The 10,505-nt window shown below is 47.3% G+C and overlaps 1 pseudogene; it reads right to left on the bottom strand.

The window, feature by feature from the left end:
• Nucleotides 1-891: 891 nt before the first annotated feature.
• LOC109779210 (uncharacterized) lies at nucleotides 892-1,800 on the bottom strand (annotated as a pseudogene).
• Nucleotides 1,801-10,505: the final 8,705 nt, after the last annotated feature.

Raw genomic sequence — 10,505 nt, 5'->3', positions numbered from 1 at the left:
AAATGTTTACCCAAGTTCGGGCCCTCTCTATGGAGGTAATACCCTACTTCCTGCTTGATTGATCTTGATGAATATGAGTGTTACAAGAGTTGATCTGCCACGAGATCATAATGGCTAAAACCCTAGAAGTCTAGCCTGTATGACTATGATTATGATTATCCTCTACGGACCTAGCCCTCCGGTTTATATAGATACCGGGGGGATCTAGGGTTACACAAAGTCAGTTACAGAAAAGGGAATCTTCATATTCGGCCGCCAAGCTTGCCTTCCACACCAAGGAGAGTCCCATCCGGACACGGGTAGAGTCTTCGGTCTTCATATCTTCACAGCCCAACAGTCCGGCCCATGGCTAACAGGCCGGACGCCCGAGGACCCCTTAGTCCATGACTCCCTCACCCGTCGAAACCCCGCCGCACCCAGACCCACCGTCGCCACGCCTTGCACCCACAGACGCCATCCCCACCAAGATTCAATGGCCTAAGGTGCCATAAATTGCTGCCGGAGTGGAGGAGATTTCTCGCCGGAGGGGTGGATTTTGCGGCGAAGATGGTTGCGTGGAATACAGGATAGCAACCCTAAAATCACCCCACGCCGGCATATATACCAGAAAGCCGGTCGGTTTACAGGCCGCCTGTAAAAATTTACAGGCCAGGCCTCATTTGCAGGATCTGCGCGGGCCATTTTTTGGGACGTCCTGTATAACGTCCGGGAAAACACAGTTCACCGGAGTTATACGGGATCTGAGAGCATCTCTAGCAGATCCCGTAAAAGTGACCATCCAGAATAATAACCGTCGATTTAGCGGATAAGTGCATTTTTTCTGCTCCGAACAGATCCCGTGAAATAAGCCATCCTGTAAAAAATATTGCGAGATCCTGTATAATCTGTGCCTCATCCAATAAATAACCAGGATTGGAGCCCATTTTTACACGGGTCTGCAAAATGAAAAATGGTTGGTGAGAGGGAAGTTTCAGCTCCCGCCACGGTCATAGGGCCATCGCCGTCCCCAGCTGACGCCCCCGCCGCAAGCTGCCACCCCTTGCGAGCTCCTTCGCCACCATCGCCCGTGAGGCCAGCGGTTCCGTCCGCGATTGGCCATGGTCGGCTATCCCTCAAAGCTTCGAGCCGCGAGCAAGGACACGGCTGGCGCGGGTGCTCGGCTGTCCCTTGCAGCTTCGAGCTGCGAGCAAGGGCATGGCTGACGCGGGCGCTCAACTGCCGGTGAGCGTGCGACGGCAAGAACTCTGCCGGTGCGGGCACGACCAGGGGATCGAAGAACCTGGCTGTCACATCATACCCTTGTTCCCACCGGTCGCCGCCGCCCTCGTTCACCCATTGCCCCAGCACGTTCCCGGCCTTGAGCCGCACATAGTCCGCAATGCCCTCGAAGACCCTCGAATGCATATGTTGTAGTCCTACAGCCCCCACTGCCACACATGCGCCACCTCGTGGTCAAAACCCCGGTCACCTGGTCCACGAGGTTGTCGCCGGTGATGCCACCGACGAAGTGGACGTTGAGCTCGACCGTGCTACCGCTGGTGGAGGCGATGTCGTCCGTGTCACGAACGGCGAGGGTGACGGTGTTGCCCTCGGCGTGCCTGCGTTGGAGGGGTACGACTGGTTGAAGATGCCCTAGGTGAAGGAGGACGCGTCGGACAGGACCTACATGACGTAGGTGGGGCTGTACTCCTGGTCGAATCGCTGGTCGCCGGCCGTGCTCGACGCCTTGTTCGTCACATCGAACGTGGCGGCATCGGCCATGGTTGCCAGGGCCAGGAGGAGAGCGATGGAAATCTTCATATCGTCTGGGTGCTTTGGTGAGCAATAATAGTACGGGTGTGTTTGGTTTGTGCCAAAGGTTGCCCCACCAAAGCCGTGATCTCGCAACGAATCTCTTGACCTAAAAAAGTGTCCTTTTTCATGTTTACAATCTGGTCCCTCCGATTACTATTACTATAGAGATGAACCCAATCCAGAATATGAACCAGCTAAAAGATCGACGACCTTAATACCTGTTTCAAAGATGGATAATTTCGCACCACCTGTGTCCGCGTTCCCGACGGCACCCCTCTCTTTCAAGAATTTTGGTTGAGATTTTGGTTGCCCATAATTTGGCCAACATTGGCAAGAAAAATGAACTAGAGTTGGCTAGAGTTCATTGGCATGCCAAAAAATTGGCAACCATCCAAACAAAGACCAATCTTTGGGTCATGACCAAAATTTTGGTAAGGTGCACTTTGGCCACAATCGAAACAGACCCTACACCTACGTAACTAACTATGTAATGTTACGTAAACTTCCTAATCTATCCCTCTCTCCCCCTTGATTTTAATGGGGGTGGGACCCTCCTCTCCCAATCTCCAATCATAACCTGCCCTGTTTTATTGTTATGTAAGAGCAACTCCAACGTGCCGACCCAAACGGACGGCGATTTTGTCCGCTTTTCGTCCGTTTGGGTCGGCCGCCCGCTCGTCGTCCGCCCTGTTTTTCTTTTGAGTCGGCCGTGCGCCCAACGCCCGCGACCCATTTCATGTCTGCGCACAAATTTGAAAAGGCCCGCGACCAGAGAACATGCTAGCGGCCACGCCGTCGCCATGCCAGCGGCCGACATACAATGCCAGCCTAAAAAAACCATCATACAGTTCATGCTGGCGCACTTGCCAGCGGCGGGCACACATGCTAGCACACAAAAAGGGGTGGGAGTTTGACCACGCCATCTCGGCCGTGGCCATGCTAGCACACTTGCCGTCATAAAAAAAGGGATGGCGCTCGCCGCCATATATCACTCGTTATCGAACTTGTGCATGTCGGCCTGCATCTTCTCGAACCATGGCCTCTTCCTCGACGACACGGTGTTGAGGCCCACCTTCGTGATCTCCACCCCATCATGATGCTAGTGAGCACTACTTATTTCGCCTTAGTCTTGGCATTGGCGGTCTCGATCTCCAACATCTTGGCTTGCTTCTCCGCCTTCATCTCAAGCATCCCGACTTGCTTCTCCGCCTCCATCTCAAGCCTCCTCCTTTGGATCTCCGTGAAGGCGTTCATTTTCTCTTCCTTGTCTTGCCGGCACTTCTCCTCCCTTGAGTCCTTTTTGCTCATCATGCCCTCCACGGTTGCAAGCAAGGCGATCGACGCCGCATCCCGCTTGTCCTCCTTCTTGGAGTTGGTCTTCTCCCGCGGCCGTGGCTTTTTGCCCTCCCCAGCCTCCTCCAAGGCTTTCTTCCCCTCACAAGCCATGAGGGTGGGATATTGCGCCTTGAACTTCTCCTCCCCGTTGATGACCATCCAACAATGGGAGAGGTTGAAGGATTTGCCGTCACGTTGGACCTTGAATGCCTCCAAAGTTTGAAATGCCTACAAAGGAATAGCATGCAAGCATATGGGCAAATGGATATGCAAATGGACATGCAAGCATAGGGAATGGAAATGAAGGTGACTCTGGCAGCACTGCCAGCGGAGCCAGCGGCCGCGGCACCACCTTAGAAGATGATGTTCTCCATGATGAAACGGTTGGTCATTTCCTCGTCGCCAGCCGCCGGTATTCTGTCGAACAGGTTGCGGGCGCCGAGGAGCACGTCGGCTGGCATCTCCGGCGGGCGTTTCCTCGCCCCTCCGGATGATGATGCACCGGCCACCGGTGCGGCTTTGAGGTCGATGGACACTGGCACGGGCGTGGAAGACGCCACCACGCTTACCTCCGGCGAGCATTCCCCGGAGAGCTGGGAGGTTTGTGGATAGACGTGGAAGCTGGGAATCGGGTGTGTGCAGACGCACGCGAAGACTCTGATAGCACCATCCGACGAAATGCGGATGAGCCCGTGCGGGCCGCGGCCAAGGCAACGCTGACGAGCCCCTGCTGGCCAGGGTTTGACCCTAGGTAGATAAGGGCCTCCCTCGTTGTCGCCACGACTTGGGCATTGGTTTCTCCTGTTGTGTAGCGGTGGTGAGGCGGCGACGGCCGCTGCTTCATCCCTTGTGTCCGTCGCGTGCCTCCGGCCCATCCTCTTGGCCGACTCCAAGGCCCGCTCTGAAGGAAATATGCCCTAGAGGCAATAATAAAGTTGTTATTTTATATTTCCTTATTCATGATAAAAGTTTATTATTCATGCTAGAATTGTATTGATCGAAAACCTTGATACATGTGTGAATACATAGACAAATAATATGTGCCTAGTGAGCCTCTACTTGACTAGCTCGTTGATCAAAGATGGTTATGGTTTCCTAACCATGGACATGAGTTGTCATTTGATAATGGGATCACATCATTAGGAGAATGATGTGATGGACAAGACCCATCGGTTACTTAGCATATTGATCGTTCAGTTTTATTGCTATTGCTTTCTTAAATGTCAAATACATATTCCTTCGACTATGAGATTATGCAACTCCCGGATACCGAAGGAATGCCTTGTGTGCTATCAAACGCCACAATGTAACTGGGTGATTATAAAGATTCTCTACAAGTATTTCCGAAGGTATTTGTTGAGTTGGCATAGATCGAGATTAGGATTTGTCACTCCGAGTATCGGAGAGGTATCTCTGGGCCCTTCGGTAATACACATCATAATAAGCCTTGCAAGCAAATGACTAATGAGTTAGTCTCAGGATGATGTATTACGGAACGAGTAAAGAGACTTGCCGGTAATGAGATTAAACTAGGTATGAAGATACCGACGATCGATTCTCGGGCAAGTAACATACCGATGGACAAAGGGAATAACGTATGTCTTCATAACAGTTCGACCGATAAAGATCTTCGTAGAATCTGTAGGAACCAATATGAGCATCCAGGTTCCGCTATTGGTTATTGACTGGAGAGGTGTCTCAGTCATGTCTACATAGTTCTCGAACCCGTAGGGTCTGCACGCTTAACGTTCGAGTATTATATGAGTTATGTGATTTGGTGACCGAATGTTGTTCGGAGTCCCGGATGAGACCACGGACATGAAGAGGAGTCTCGAAATGGTCTAGAGGTAAAGATTGATATATAGAACGATGGTATTCGGACACGGAAGTGTTCCGGAGGGTACCGGGTACATACAGGGTCACCGGAAGGGGTTCCGGGCACACCCGGCAAAGATACGGGCTTAATGGGCCAAGGAGGGACAGACCAGCCCACAAGGGGCTGGTGCGCCCCTCCACCAGGCCAGCCAGCCCTAGGGAAAGGAAAGGGGGAGGGCAAGTCCCTCCTTCCTTCCCCTCCTCAAGGGAGAAATGAAAGGGGGGCGCCACCCCACCTTCCTTTCCGTGGCGCTTATACAAGGAAGGGGGGGAACCAGGGCATGAGCCCAAGTGGGATTCGGCCCCACTTGGGGCGCCCCTTGGCCTCTCCCCTCTCCCTCGCACCTATATATATATATGAGGAGGGGGGCGCCTAGAACACACAACATCAATTGTTAGCCATGTGCGGCGACCCCCTCCACAATTAACACCCCCGGTCATATTCTCGCGGTGCTTAGGCGAAGCCCTGCGAGGATCACTTCACCATCATCGTCACCATGTCGTCGTGCTGATGGAACTCATCTACCACCTCGACACCTTGCTGGATCAAGAAGGCGAGGGACGTCACCGAGCTGAACGTGTGGAGAACTCGGAGGTGCAGTACGTTCGGTACTCGATCGGTGGAGCGTGAAGAAAGTTCGACTACATCAACCGCTTTGTGAAATGCTTCCGCTTACGGTCTACGAGGGTACGTAGACACACTCTTCCCCTTGTTGCGATGCATCTCCATGGATAGATCATTGCGTGTGCGTAGAATTTTTTTTATTTTCCATGCAATGTTTCCCAACAGTGGCATCATGAGCTAGGTCTATGCGTAGATGATATGCACAAGTAGAACACAAAGAGTTGTGGGCGGTGATAGTCATATTGCTTACCACCAACGTCTTATTTTGATTCGGCGGTATTGTGGGATGAAGCGGCCCGGACCAACCTTACATGTCCACGCACATGAGACCAGTTCCACCGACAGACATGCAACTAGTTTTGCATAAAGGTGGTTGCCGGGTGTCTATTTCTCCTACTTTAGTTGAATCAAATTTGATCCCGGCAGGTCCTTGAAGAAGGTTAAAACAGCAAACTTGACGAAACACCATTGTGGTTTTATGCGTAGGTAAGAACGGTTCTTGCTAGAAGCCCGTAGCAGCCACGTAAAACTTGCAACAACAAAGTAGAGGACGTCTAACTTGTTTTTGCAGGGCATGTTGTGATGTGATATGGTCAAGACATGATGTGATAAACATTATTGTATGAGACGATCATGTTTTATATGATATCTGACAACCAGCAGGAGCCTTATGGTTGTCTCTTTACTGTATGAAATGCAAACGCCATGTAATTGCTTTACTTTTTCACTATGCATTAGCGATAGTTGTAGAAGCAATAGTTGGCGAGACGACCACGATGCAACGATGGAGATCAAGGTGTCGAGCCGGTGACGATGGAGATCATGCCGATGCTTTGGAGATGGAGATCAAAAGCACGAGATGATGATGGCCATATCATGTCACATATTTTGATTGCATGTGATGTTTATCTTTTATGCATCTTATTTTGCTCAGTACGGCGGTAGCATTATAAGATGATCCCTTAACTAAATTTCAAGATATAAGTGTTCTCCCTGAGTATGCACCGTTGCGACAGCTCGTCGTGTTGAGACACCACTTGATGATCAGGTGTGATAGAATCTATGTTCACATACAACAGGTGCCAGACAGCTTTGCACATGCGGAATACTCGGGTTAAACTTGACGAGCCTAGCATGTACAGACATGGCCTCGGAACACTGGAGGCCGAAAGGTCGAACATGGATCATATAGTAGATATGATCAACATAGAGATGTTCACCATTGATGACTACTCCATCTCACGTGATGATCGGACATGGGTTCGTTGATTTGGATCACGTGTCACTTAGATGACTTGAGGGATGTCTATTTAAGTGGGAGTTCATTAGTAATTCAATTAATTGAACTTAATTTATCATGAACTTAGTCCTGATAGTATTTGCAAATTATGTTGTAGATCAATAGCTCGCGTTGTATCTCCCCTATGTTTTTGGTGTGTTACTAGAGAAAAATAAGTTGAAAGATGATAGTAGCAATGATGCGGACTAGGTCCGTGATCTGATGATTATCCTCATTGCTGCACAAAAGAATTACGTCCTTGATGCACCGCTAGGTGACAGACCTATTGCAGGAGCTGATGCAGACGTTATGAATGTTTGACAAGCTCGATATGATGACTACTTGATAGTTTAGTGCGCCATGCTTTACGGCTTAAAATCGGGGCTTCAAAGACGTTTTAAACGCCAAGGAACATATGAGATGTTCCCAGAGCTGAAATTGGTATTTCAGACTTATGCCCGTGTTGCGAGGTATGAGACCCCTGACAAGTACTTTTCCTATAAGATGGAGGAGAATAGCTCAGCCAGTGAGCATGTACTCAAAATGTCTTTGTACTACAATCGATTGAATAAAGTGGGAGTTAATCTTCCAGATAAGATAGTGATTGAAAGAGTTCTCTAGTCACTATCACCAAGCTACTAGAACATCGTGATGAACTATAATATGCAAGGGATGACGAAAACGATTCCCAAGCTCTTCGCGATGCTGAAATCGGCTAAGGTAGAAATCAAGAAAGATCATCAAGTGTTGATGGTTAAGAAGACCACTAGTCTCAAGAAAAAGGGCGAGGGTAAGAAAGGGAACTTCTAAAAGAATGGCAAGCAAGTTGTCGCTCCCATGAAGAAGCCCAAAGCTGGACCCAAGCCTGAAATTGAGTGCTTCTACTGCAAAGAAAATGGTCACTGGAAGCAGAACTGCCCCAAATACTTGGCGGATAAGAAGGATGGCAAAGTGAACAAAGGTATATTTGATATACATGTTATTGATTTGTATTTTACTAGTGTTCGTAGTAATCCCTAGGTATTTGATACCGGTTCAGTTGCTAAGATTAGTAACTCGAAACCGGAGTTGTAGAGACTAGTTAAAAGCAAGGTGACGATGTGTGTTGGAAATGATTCCAAGGTTGATATGATCACCATCGCACACTCCCTCTACCTTCGGGATTAGTGTTGAACCTAAATAAATGTTATTTGGTGTTTGCGTTGAGCATAAATATGATTAGATCATATTTATCGCAATACGTTTATTCAATTAAATCAGAGAATAATTGTTGTTCTATTTACATAAATAAAACCTTCTATGGTCATACACCCAATGTGAATGGTTTATTGAATCTTGATCGTAGTGATACACATATTCATAATATTGATGTCAAAAGATGCAAAGTTGATAATGATAGTGCAACATACTTGTGGCACTGCCGTTTAGGTCATATTGGTGTAATGCGCATGAAGAAACTCCATGCAGATGGGATTTTGGAATCACTTGATTATGAATCAATTGATGCTTGTGAACCATACCTCATGGGCAAGATGACTAAAACTCTGTTCTTCAGAACAATGGAGCGAGCCAATGACTTATTGGAAATAATACATACCGATGTATGTGGTCTGATGAGTGTTGAGGCACGCGGCTATTTTCTGACCTTCACAAATGATTTGAGTAGATATGGGTATATCTACTTAATGAAACACAAGTCTGAAACATTTGAAAAGTTCAAAGAATTTCATAGTGAAGTCGAGAATCATCGTAATAAGAAATAAAGTTTCTACGATCTGATCGCGGAGGCAAATATTTGAGTTACGAGTTTGGCCTTCATTTAAAACGATGTGGAATAGTTTCACAACTCATGCCACCTGGACACCACGGCGTAATGGTGTGTCCGAACATCGTAACCGTACTTTATTAGATATGGTGCGATCTATGATGTCCCTTACCGATTTACCACTATTGTTTTGGGGTTATGCATTAGAGACAGCTGCATTCACGTTAAATAGGGCACCGTATAAATCCGTTGAGACGACACCGTATGAACTATGGTTTGGCAAGAAACCTAAGTTGTCGTTTCTTAAAGTTTGGGGCTGCGACACTTATGTCAAAAGGCTTCGGCCTGATAAGCTCGAACCCAAATCAAAGAAGTGCGTCTTCATAGGATACCCTAAGGAAACAATTGGGTACACCTTATACCACAGATCCTATCTTTGTTGCCAAGAATGGAACCTTTCTAGAGAAGGAGTTTCTCTCGAAAGAAGTGAGTGGGAGGAAAGTAGAACTTGATGAGGTAATCGTACCTTCTCTCAATTTGGAAAGTAGCACATGAGAGAATTCCGTTCCCGTGATGCCTACACCAACTATTGAGGAAGCTAATGATGATGATCATGAAAATTTGGATCAAGTTACTACTAGACCTCATAGGTCAAACAGAGCACGTTCCGCACCAAAGTGGTACGGCAATCCTGTCCTGGAAGTCATGTTACTAGACCATGACGAACCTACGAACTATGAAGAAGCAATGATGAGCCCAGATTCTGACAGATGGCTTGAGGCCATGAAATCTGTGATAGGATCCATGTATGAGAACAAAGTATGGACTTTGGTGGACTTGCCCAATGATCGGCAAGCCATAGAGAATAAATGGATCTTCAAGAAGAAGACTGACGCTGATGCTAATGTTACTGTCAACAAAGCTTGACTTGTCACAAAAGGTTTTCGATAAGTTCAAGGAGTTGACTATGATGAGACTTTCTCACCCGTAGCGATGCTTAGGTCCGTCCAAATCATGTTAGCAAAAGGTTTTCGACAAGTTCAAGAAGGTTTTGTCAATCCTAAAGGTGCTAAAAAAGTGTGCAAGCTCCAGCGATCCATCTATGGACTGGTGCAAGCATCTCAGAGTTGGAATATACGCTTTGATGAGGTGATCAAAACATATGGTTTTATACAGACTTATGGTGAAGCTTGTATTTACAAGAAAGTGAGTGGGAGCTCTGTAGCATTTCTGATATTATATGTGGATGCCATATTGCTGATTGGAAATGATATAGAATTTCTGGATAGCATAAAAGGATACTTGAAAAAGAATTTTTCAATGAAAGACCTCGGTAAAGCTGCTTACATATTAGGCATCAAGATCTATAGAGATAGATCAAGACGCTTGATAAGATTTTCAATGAGTACATACCTTGATAAGATTTTGAAGGAGTTCAAAAACGGATCAGTCAAAGAAGGAGTTCTAGCTTGTATTGTAAGGTGTGAAGTTGAGTAAGACTCAAAGCCCGACCACGGCAGAAGATAGAGAGAGAATGAAAGTCATTACCTATGCCTCAGCCATAGGTTCTATAAAGTATGCCATGCTGTGTACCAAACCTGTTGTGTACCTTGCCATGAGTTTGGAAATGGGGTACAATAGTGATCCAGGAGTAGATCACTACACAGCGGTCAAAATTATCCTTAGAGGACTAAGGAAATATTCTCGGTTATGGAGGTGATAAAGAGTTCGTCATAAAGAGTTACGTCGATGCAAGCTTTTACACCGATCCAGATGACTCTGAGTCTCAATTGATACATATTGTAAGTGGGAGCAATTAGCTAGAGTAGCTC

This window comes from Aegilops tauschii, chromosome 7 (assembly GCF_002575655.3).
Source record: "Aegilops tauschii subsp. strangulata cultivar AL8/78 chromosome 7, Aet v6.0, whole genome shotgun sequence".
Lineage (NCBI taxonomy): Eukaryota > Viridiplantae > Streptophyta > Magnoliopsida > Poales > Poaceae > Aegilops > Aegilops tauschii.
The sequence above is the reverse complement of the archived record's forward strand: the minus strand, read 5'-3'. Positions and strand labels throughout refer to the sequence as shown.